The sequence below is a fragment of the Equus quagga genome, chromosome 17, assembly GCF_021613505.1.
Source record: "Equus quagga isolate Etosha38 chromosome 17, UCLA_HA_Equagga_1.0, whole genome shotgun sequence".
Classification (NCBI taxonomy): domain Eukaryota; kingdom Metazoa; phylum Chordata; class Mammalia; order Perissodactyla; family Equidae; genus Equus; species Equus quagga.
The window spans coordinates 15,937,334-15,949,457 of NC_060283.1; the positions used below are offsets into that span (position 1 = coordinate 15,937,334).

General features: G+C 33.0%; 1 pseudogene; it reads right to left on the minus strand.

Moving 5' to 3' along the window:
* Positions 1-9,446: 9,446 nt before the first annotated feature.
* On the minus strand, positions 9,447-10,368 carry LOC124229642 (olfactory receptor 5M3-like; annotated as a pseudogene).
* Between the last annotated feature and the right edge of the window lie 1,756 nt (positions 10,369-12,124).

Here is a 12,124-nt window from a genome sequence, read left to right on the forward strand (position 1 = left end):
CTATAGTTAATAATATATTGCATATTTGAAAGGTGCTGAGAGTAGATCTTAAAAGTCCTCATCACAAGAAAAAAATCTTTAACTATGTATGGGGACTGTTATTAACTGGACTTACTGTAGTGATCATTTCACCTCATATACAAATATTCAATCATTATGTTGTACAACTGAAACTAACACAAGGATATATGTCAATTATATTTCAGTAAAGTAATTTGGCCACATATGAAAAAATTTATAAATAAAATACAATCCTTTGTTTCATGATGTAAAGAGAACCACCATTCTGGATAATCTCACTATCTTGTCCCCATCCGTCCCAGTCCCACAGTTTCTTGTTACCTTTATGAGCTTCATTCTCCCTTCAAAGAGTATTTCAATAGTCAATTTAACGTGACCATTTGGATTTAAGCATACACAGATATTAGAGATAAATTAAGCTTTGAGAATACATGGGATCACATTGAGTTGTAGGTGAGCATCAATCTATTATGCATAAAGTAGAAGTTTTTCTAAAATTATATTAAAGTCAGGCCGGCCTGGTGGCGCAGCGGTTAAGTTCACACGTTCCACTTTGGCTGCCCAGGGTTTGCCGGTTCAGTCCCGGCTGGGGACATGGCATTGCTCGGCATGCCATGCTGTGGTAGGTGTCCCATATATAAAATAGAGGAAGATGGGCACAGATGTTAGCTCAGGGCCAGGCTTCCTCAGCAAAAAGAGGAGGATTGGCAGCAGATGTTAGCCCAGGGCTAACCTTCCTCAAAAAAAAAAAAAATAAACGAATAAAAATGAAAATTATACTATGAATAAAATTATATTAAAGTAAAAATCAATAGCAATCACTGTGTTATTGTTGAGCTCACCATTCATATCATAGCATGTGTATTTAAAAATTGACCAAAACTCTTTATCTACGAATGAATCATTCATCTTACAAAATTAAAATTGCCATTTTAAAGGAATATATTTGTGAGTCTCTTAGAAATAAAAATGTGAAATCACAGGGTGAAAAGTAGTAATATGAAAGTCTCTTTTAATTTGGGTTTATTTATTATCCTCAAATATATGCAGTAATCACGTGTGGCACTAATGCAACTTTCATAAAGCTAAAAAATGAATAACAAATGCAAATAAAATTATAAATCAGTTGCATTATGACCAGCAATTAAGTGAATATGATAGATGGTGCTGCTTTGCTCTCAACAGTGTAAAGTAAATGTATTACAAACTGCTGCTGTGCATGCATATACCACCTGTGATGACTCAATTCTTCCTAATTTTTCTATTGAAGTAATATTGGTTTATAACATTATATAAGTTTCAGGTGTATATCATTATATTTCAAGTTCTGTATAGACTGCATCTTGTTCCCCCGTCAAAAAAATAATTGCCCTCCATCCCCATACAAATAAGCTTGTTTACCCCTTTCACCCTCTCTCAACATCCCTTGTCCTCTGGTAACCACCAATTGCCTCTTTGTATGTATGCGTTGGTTTGTTTTTGTTTTTTATCTTTATAACTCTTATCTTTGCTATTTTATCTTCCACATATGAGTGAAATCAAATGGTATTTGGTATACTCCATCTGACTTATTTCACTTAGCATAACATCCTCAAATCCATCCATGTTATTACAAATGGCAAGATTTCATCTTTTTGTGTTTGAGTAGTATTCCATTATGCATATATCACAACATCTTTATCCATTCATCTGGCAATGGGCACTTAAGATATTTCCAATTCTTGGCTATTGTGAATAATGCTGTAATGAACATAGGGGTGCATACATCTTTTTGAATTAGCATTGTCACGTTCTTTGGATAAATACGCAAAAGTGTAACATTTCTTTTCTCATTTGAACTTCTGTGAAATCTTTGTGATATAAACATAAACAATTTTAAACGAAGTTTTAAACATTGAAGTCCACAAAAATTAGAAACTGGTTGTTAAGCCTTATCTTTCACCCTCAAAAAATTGTTTTAATTTTCTTGGGAAAAAGTAAACAAAAAAATATACCAAGCAGGAAAATAACTTGATAAAATATTCTCCTTCTCTGTTGGATATATAATCTGTAGTGTGTGTTACTATGCTCTCAGCTTAAGATATACTCATCAAAGTTCTGGAAAGGAGGCGAAATGTGTTTTGCGCATTTGCCCTGGCTTTTCTGAAACATTATTGTGGGCTGCTTGAGCGTGTGCAGTCCACAGGAACAGGGACAAGAAAAATAGGTCACAGATAAACTGCCCAAGCAATGCTAGTTTATTAAAAAAATGTATTAACTTTTGAGACACATGAATTCCCTAAACAAGAAAACATTGTATTTTTAAAGTTTGACAGGTTCATATACAAACAAAAATTAATAAAATATGTATTTTAGACACCATCATAGATAATAGAGGAAATGCAAAAATGAAGAGAGATTCTGCACCTGAAAAGAGATCACAAACATGTCAACAGATCATACTTATATCTGAATCAACAGAATATGGCTGCAGCTGCCTGTGTTTTTCACTTTTATGCATTTTTCAGAAATTGGCAACAGAGGAATTCTTATTTGGAAAGTCAGATCTGAGTGCACAGTATCAAGACTGGCTCAGCACAAAAAAAGATATAAAAGATGGTGGTGTTAGTACTTCACAGAAGCTAAATACATGAAAACCTGAGTGGTGGTTAGCCAGGTAACAGGGAGTGATGGTGGACTCAAGCAGAAAGTGGAATATTTAGGTCTGATCTTAGAGGGTATGAGGTCTGGAAAAAAGCAGAGGGTTTGGGGACCTCATAAACACTTAGAGGAATTTCCTCACCATCTAAAAGGAAAAATATATACGCAAACTTCCCATATCGTATCCCTCTGTATTTCAAATTAAATTACCAATAAATGTGGATTTTTCCCCCAGACTAGGCATGAGGAAATATTAAATAGTCCAGTGAAAGAATTCTGTTTTTATTTCAGACCTTGGTTGGATATTGGCTCCATGACTTATTTTATGAACTTGGGCAGGTTTTGTTTTTGTTCTGTTTTGTCTTTAATTTTATTATGCCTTAATATGATGGAACCGTAATAACAGTATTAATTTCATTGTGTGTTTTTTAATGAAAATAGATATTACACATTAACACATAAATATACAAGGCATAATTATTATTAAGTGCACTCCTGGAAATTGTAGTTTGATTTAATAATTTGTAATAATCAAATAATCAAATATCTATAGAAAATTTCTCTCTCTTTCTCTCTCTCTCTGTCTCTCTCTGCTTCACATACACAAATACACACCTACACACACAGATAACATATATGGAATAATTAATGTTAATTACTGGTAACTAATAAAGAATAAAAAAATAAAATCTAAGAAACATGTTTCACCTGATAGTTCCAGATAAGATGTATTTTTATGTGAACCTCAGAATGAAGAGAACTATTCCAAGTAAGGATGCAGAATTGAAAAATGAATGCTATATAAGTGATGGTAAACAACATATAACAGAAAAAGAGAAACTGGAAGTCCGCAATGGAAGTTTCCTTTAAATGTTTACCTTAGGAAAAGGAGGCAATTAAGAAGCTTCCCCTAGACACAACCCTGGGAGTAGTAAGTCTCTAGAGAAAGAGTCGACAGTTGAGTTTTGTTTTTTTAATAACAGATTTACACAATTTTATTTTCCCAAAACTTGAGTTATTTTGATTGTGTCCTGGGATCAAATATGGAAATTTGCTTTGGATTTGCATCACACTAAACGTGGTGATGGTGTTACTCCACCTGCACGAGACAATCCTGTGTTCTGTACTTCACATTCTGTGCTACTTGGCTTTTCCAGTGAAAAGGGAAACAGTATCCCCTATGATTAAAATTACAGCGAATCAAAACAGGAACTCCCTCACCTATTTTATAAATAAAAACTCCCTCATTTCATAAATAAGGAAAACCGCAAAATTAAATAATAGTGACAACAAAGCATTTATTGAAGTTAGTATATGCCAGACACTATGCAAATTTAATTCTCATAATTACTTCCTGAGGTAAATATTGCTATTCTCACTTTAAAGACAAGAAGCATAGAGTCTTAGAGAGGTTCAGTGACTTGCTCAAGGTCACACTTTTAATGAATCAGGGACTAGATTCCTGATTCCAGCGTTTGTACTGGTAATCTTCTAATCCTAATGCCCAAGAAGTAACTGTTAACAGGGCCAACCAGAAATCTCAATTCCTGACCCAAAAGGGGTATTATTTACACTATGTGACGGATGTACACGACATATTCTAAAATGGTCTTTATGGTCAGGGAACAAAAATACGTTCTTATTATACCCCCCAAAAATGTGTATAATTACAGCAGTACATGCACTTGATCATTTTAATTGAGTGGTTTGACAATTTATATCCACTCCTCAATTTGTTTTCCCTCTTCTGGCCTGACCAGGATGGTACACTCACACTGGGCCTCCTTCAGTTCCTACAACAAGAGTTTGTTTCTGCTTATTAAGAACTGTGGAGGAAATTGCTAGTTCGCCCCAAATTCATTCTTCTTCCATTGCAATGAAATTTTTATTAGAAGGACATCAATTGCCTTGCTGTTGGCCCTTCTCCAGTACCTGTAATGATACTGGGCACATGGTAGATGTTCAAGAAATATTTGTTGAATAAAGAAATGGTTAAATGGTTTTCCATAGGTGAACTGCATAGGTTGGAGAGGCACATAACTAAGTATCACTTAGACACTTTGTAGAATAGGGTTGAGCACCTCCTGACTTACAATGAAACCGTATTTTGGAATTTAAGAGTATGGGGTAAGTATGTGTAAGTTAGAGTTCTGTGTGGATGTTGAAAGAATAATTGTGTGACCTGGAACCAGGAGTTTATTACCCTCGGGAGTCCTGGACCCAAGATCTTAAAGGTAACCTATAGTTCTCTGAACCCAAAATTAATTTCAAGTGCAAATTAATTATTTTTTATCCATGCAAATGTTGTGTTAGGTTTCATTTTTAAGGCAAACCTCTATAAGACACTAAATAGCCTTAAGTGATTCCTCTGACCTTTAGATTACAAATGTGGTTCTCAGTGTAAGAAGCTGTGAGCAACCATTGAATACTTTCCAAAATTCATGTTGGCAAAGCACAAAAGAACCAGCATAATACCTGAAAGATATGAATGAGTACAAGGATTTTTTAAAACCACAAACATTTTTAAATTAATATTAAATTATTAAAACAATTTATAAACTAAAATATGCACTTATATAACTATTGGATCTAAAGAGAAAGCAAAACTAAAATTTAAATTTAAAGCGTTTCATGTTAGGAATTATGCATTTCAATATATATACTATGGTTCATATCTGAAATGTAATCTCAAATATTTAGGATTATTAAATAAGATAAAATATAAAGTGATCAATCAAGGGTTTAACTCCAAATGTTAAGAAATAAATATAAAAATAGAAAAAATTAGGTTCATAAACATAAAAGCAGCAACTGACAACAGAAAACAGTAGGGTTAATTAAAAAAAATCAAAGGTATAGTTCTTGAAGATCTGGTGTGGGGAATTACTAGCTACAATAATCAACAAAAAGAGAAGTATTAAAATATATACTATTACGAATTTTGTTTCTCACTCACAAGATTTATTAACAGGTACTCCAGATCCTGGAAGGGTTTTGTTTCATGCTGTCTTTTAGGGTCTCAAGCTGTTAAGTCCTCTGCCTCCAACAATATGCAGTTCACTAAGTCCCTTGAGCATCTATCTCCTGTTGTCACATGTTGGAGAAAGGATAAGGAAACCATCTATACTTTGTAAATACCTCAGTCTAGAAGTTTCACATATAAAATATACTTGCATTGCATTGGTGGGAGCTATTCACATGGTGGTTCCTAGATACAAGAGTGATGGGAATTTGTGGTGGACTGCCACCTCCAAACAACTCTACCTTTTGGAGAAAGAGCTCTATATTGAAAATATTTTCAGAATCTGAGGGCCTCTTACAGCCTTTACTGCTATACCTAAGTCTTAGCAACCATCTTTCTCGCCTGAGTTATATAACTTTCTCCCACTCTATACTCCATTCTAAACTCAAAAACTGAGCTGATCTTTTTAAAACAGCATTAATTTCATGTTGCTGCTTAGCTTGCAACCTTCCCACAGCTTCCCATTTTTCTGAGTAGAAACCATCCAGTGGCTGAAACAATCTTAAATAATTGGCCACTTATCCCTCAGTGTGCCTCTGATATCATATCCCATTATTTTTTTTCATTGTCCAAGGCCATAGTGACAATGCTTTAGGTTGGAAACCTTGAAATTTTTGTAAAGCCTTTCCACTGGCTATTCCATCTGCCTAGAACACCACTCCTCAAGCACCTGCAAGGCTAATCTCTAAACCACCTTTATGAGATTTTTGCTTAATTCTCACCATCTCGATAAAATCTACCCTCATTCTCACGCCCATGCCAGAGACACTCCTTTGCTCCTATATCCTACAATAATTTTTTTCCAGATTTTGTATAGGATCACTGACATATCATATGATTTCCTTATGTATTGTGATGATTGTTTGTGTATATCTCACATCACTGGAATATAAGCCTCATGAGATCAAGGATTTCTTTTTCTGTTTTGTTCTTTAACAACAAATGACTAAAACAGTACCTAGGACATAATAGGCACTCAGCTAATGAGTTACTCACTCAGTTAGATGAATGAATGAATGAAACAATAGGTTAGAATGCTGAGAAATATAACAAAGGAAATATAAACTAGTGTATGTATAATATTATTGAAATTCTAAAATTAGTGAGGGAAGATAGATTATTAAATACACAAGGGTGGTTAATGTTTTATGAAAATTAGTGTTAGATTTTTGCCTCAGACCACATACAAAAATAAATTCTAAATGATTAAAATTAAGTGTAAATATTTTAAACATGTATGCATTACATGAACTTTTATGTGAATGGTTAGGCAGTCTGATCATATTAGTTAAAAGAACGCTAGTGGCCATAACAATTTCTGAAATCTTGTTGGCTTAGCACTGAAGAAGTTTATTTCTTACTCATTTAACAGGTAAACGAAGATCTTGGCATGAGACCTTCCTTACAGTGAATCAGTGAGCCAAACTTTTCCTGTGACTCCCCACCATCTCCTGGGGCCTCACAGACTTTTGTTTGCAATTGGTGAACAGACAAAAAAAACCAAGAAAGATAAAATAAACAATGAACCACGGGACAATTTTATGGCCAGGCATGGACATGGTATACAGTACTGCCGCTCATATGCCCTCAGACACACCTTAGACACCTGGCCACAAAAACTGCAACGGCACCTGAGAAACATGTCTAGTTTGTTTGTTTGTTTTGTTTTGTTTTTACTGAAAAAAGACGAGAAGATTGGATTTGAGGACAACATAAAATACTCTACCACCTTATATTTGAAAAAGGATCTTTTTATTATAACACTAGTGAAGAAACTATCAAGACAAATTTTAGTTTATCTGACTTTATCATCCTTTAGGATATAAATATATTTTAAAACATCATAAGCTAACTTAGAAAATAAGCAACAGTTTTAAAAAAAATATGTGGCATATATAATAGTCAATTCATTGATGTAATTAACAAATATTTAATAAGCTCCCACTATGCACAGAATTTATGATACTGGTATTAAAGTGATGATCAAGACAGAAATGATTTCTTTTCTCATGGAACTTAATGTACAGTGAGAAAATATTCTTGAAATACACAGTTATTAACAAATACTTATTTCAAAAAAATGAATTCCCCAATAGAAAAATAGACAAACCAAAACAAATTAAAATAATTCCTATGCCCAAAGAATATATTCTAATGTCTGACTTCACTAGTACTCAGGCATATTTAAGTTATAATAATGAGGACATGTTCTTACTTTCAAATTGACTAAGTTTTACAATTTATGGTGAGGATATAGTTAAATAGAGAAACCAGTTCTGTTGTAGGTGAAGTAGAGAGGTTAGAGTTATAAACTTAAATGTAGTAGAAGGGGAAAAAATATACTACAAAAAGATAGTATATCATAATATACAATATTGTGAAAGACATAATCATGCTGGTAATTTTACATAAGAAGTAGTTTGGTCATAAGGGAAATTCCTAAATAGAAAGTTCTGGAAAGTACTGATCAAGCTGACTATGCTGAAAAAAATAAACATACATAGATATAAACACAAATATACAGACACACAGATATATAGGCATGTACATATTCATGTGCATACATGCATATAAAATGAATGCATAATTATGCATTCCTAGTGAAAAATCTAGCTATATTTTTTAAATATCCTGATAGAATATTGATAAGTAAAATAACATAAACAAGATTTGAATCCTGACAGGAAAGGTTATTGACTTTGTGCATTCATAATCAAACTCAGGTTTTTGTGTCCTGAAATTTTTCCTCTTTCAAATAAAAGCATTTTGATAATGAGGCAGCAATATTGTAAAATAACAAAGGATAAGACATCTGTTATATATCAACGATAATGCAATAATTTTAAAGTCAAATATGACATATATCACAAGTTGCAAATGTGTGTGCTAGAACTACGAAGGGATAAATTGGTTTCTACTACAATCAACCCCCCAAAACATACTTTAAAAAAAGCATAAAGAAGACAAAAAAGAATAAATATATTTCTACATCCCCCCAAATTTTCTAAAAATAACTTGTTGATAAATATTTATGGAAACACATTCTAAATTCCACGTGCCAATGAGATTATGTTACCACTTTCTGATAGTCATTATAAGATAAGACATAAATAATATCTTAAATGGATACCATGGAATTGTAATTATGTTCACATGTAAATGAAGTTTATTTAACTGACTAATATACATTTGAAAATGTAAACTCATCTACTATATAGTTAAACTAATTAACATTGCTTACATAAAGTTTAAAAGACATTCTTCATAAAATATACCATTGTCAGAGATGTTGTCTACAACTATAACAGTGACTTATGGTGAAATTGTATTCAATTTAAGCATTTGAAAACAATAACACATAATTCTGAGCCATCACTGATTCTAGGTAAAGAGAACCTAACAGTTCTTTTAAAATCAGAATTGAAAGTGTAGACTTGTGAAATGTGGAAGAGCCTTGAAAAAACTTTCCCACTTACAAAGTAACCTACTGAATTTCACATTGTGTGGAAGGCAAAAACAGTAGATGATATCATCCACATGTTTTCATCATATCAGATTTCATAGACCCAGAGAGTTTTCTTTACAATATGCTTCTCTTATCTTTATATCATGACTTTACACCATTTTTCCTTGTTGATTGTGTATTATTATTATTTATTCATTGAAAGCATAACAAATTTCCTCAAAATTATTCAAAAGAAATGGTTAATTTCCACTCTTTCTACTGAACTATAAGTCTCCTTATGCATTTTAATTTTCTATTTTATTTAGTCAAAAATGTTCTACTGATTGCTTTGCTCATGGCTTCCTTTACATCTTTGTTCCTGAGACTGTAGATCATAGGATTCAGCATAGGAGTTACTGTGGTGTAAAACTCAACCACCATTTTTTCCTATTCTGTAGATTCTTCTGTTGGACTTCAGAGATACATGAAGAAGAGAATTCCATAAACTATGGTGACAGCTGTCAAGTGGGATTCACACACGGAGACGGCTTTCTTTCTTTCTTCTGCTGAACGAATTCTTAGGATGGCAATAAGCATAAGTATGCAGGAGATGATAATGACTAATAAAGCATAAGAGAAGTTGAGACCTGCCAATGTGCACATGGTGTATTCTTTAATGAAGCTTCCTGCATAGGCCATTTTGATGAGAGTAGAAATGATTGAACTCAGTGTTTCCACAGAAGTACAAACCATGGGTCCACAATGTGGAGATCAAACTCCATATAGAAGAAGCCATATATGTAAGGGAAAGAGATCAATCAAATACAGTCAGTCCTTGACTTTCTGCTGCCATAGAGCAGAGGGTTGCAAATTGCCATGCATCTATCAAAAGCCATCACAGCAAGGATGAAGACTTCTACAGGGACAAAGGCAATGAAGAAAAAACACTGCACCGTACAACCAAGGTAGGAAATGGTTTTGGTCTCAGATACCAAATTGTCCAACATTTTAGGAATGGCATTAGAGGAGAACCACACATCTGCAAAAAACAGTAGACTGAGGAAAAATACATGAGGCTGTTAAGCTGAGGTCTGATCCTGATTAATACGATCATATCAATGTTCCCAATTAGGGTGATAATGTAGACCAGTAAGAAAACCACAAAGAGGAGGAGTTGCAATTCAGGATGACTAGTTAATCCCAAAAGAATCAATTCTGTAAGATCATTAAAATTGGGCATTTTCTTAAAGCTGATCCAGGCAGAGATGCACTTTTATCTAATAAAATAAATAGAAATCAGAGAATACACATACCAAATATAGCATTCTTCATTTACATTATCTTTTCCTAACCCATTCTCTTACCATTCCTCTGCTATTTTTCTTTATTCTCTTTTTTCTCATGGATCTTTTCTTAGCAGTATATCTTTCTCTTATGTGTGTGTATGTACATGAGATATTCTCTATTGAGAAATTGGTAAAATAATGTAAAATTACAGATGAATAGTGACAGAACTTATTGTGTGTAGATTGACTTGTCTACAAACAAAAAATTCACAGGGAGAATTTTTGTTCTTATTATCTCCTGAAAAAGGAAAGACCTTTTACCACTGGCCCCTACTTTTAGAATGTGCATATATATTTTATATTCACTATATTTGTAGAGTTTAGAAGGACTACAATATATTAGAAGTTTAATCAAAGCCACAGACAAAGAAATGCCATTCTGTAATTGGAAAGTTAAATGATACCTCCATTTATTAATTTTGTAAATTTGAGATAATAAGTATTAAAAATGGCTTAATAAAATTGTATAAAATGCTTTAATAAACTAATTATTCTTATCAGCAAAAAAGAAAGGAAAAACCACGTCAAACATCACATTGATTTAACAATTTTAACATTTTGAAAATTAACCTAAAAAAGAATTGAATTCTCGCCAGCCATTGTCCACAATGCAAGCAAGTCTAACAAGAATAAATTCAAATGTCGTCTCCTCTTTTTAGAATCTTCTCCTCCTTTGGGTCTTGAAGCATTAATAAATTATATGATAGTCTCTTATTTCCTTTACTTCTGTCTTAGACTTTTGAATGAAATAAGAGCAAAAAATACTGAGTGAAAGTCTATATTATTAGTCCATAAATATTTAAGCTTTAATTAATAAAATTTCTACAATGAACCAGAAAGATAAGAAAAAATTTTGAGGGGTTGCATAGGCAGCTATTTTTATTTATTGACTGTATCTATGGCTAGCTGTCTAGATTCTGGATACTATCTAGCACATTCTAATAGTTTAAATATTTTGAGCTAATTTGCCAGCTGTAATGTTCTACTTATGTTCCTTTTACTGATGGGCCAAAGGACAACTGATGGCTCTTCATAAAACTGTCCTGCATTTGCCACCAAAGTACAAGTTAGAAAAACATCATCATCATCACTTTCATACTTATTTCTTTCTTTATTTTTTCATTCATTCATTCACTAACTTACGTAGTTAATACTTTACAGAAAAATCATTGGTTCTCCTTTTATCCGTAATAAACTGTTCCAACCAACCTGGTTTTCGTCTACAAAGAAACACAACTTTTCCTTCTCATTATTATCTGATGTCTGCTTATTCCCTAGGATTTTCCCCTAGCTTAATTTTCCTGTCATATCTATTTTATTATTATATTCGCTACTCATTTCCTGATTAAAATTTATGTTATAGAAATCAAAGGGAGATTGGAAAAATAATAGATGACTTTCATCCATCCCTACAGTCTAGGTTGCCTCTGCTAAATCCCAAGTACAAAGAAGCGTGATCTCACTCCATGATGAATTTTCAAAAGAGAGAAATACAGGGTATTGCCAACTCTATATCCTCTTGGCTCTGCAGGGAGATGTAAGATCCTCTGCAGGATTCTTTTGCCTTCTTGCAAACAGATAGCCATTTTACACACACTTAGGCAAGAAATCTGTTTATGTTCTCAGGTATTCTATTTAAGCACTCTTAAA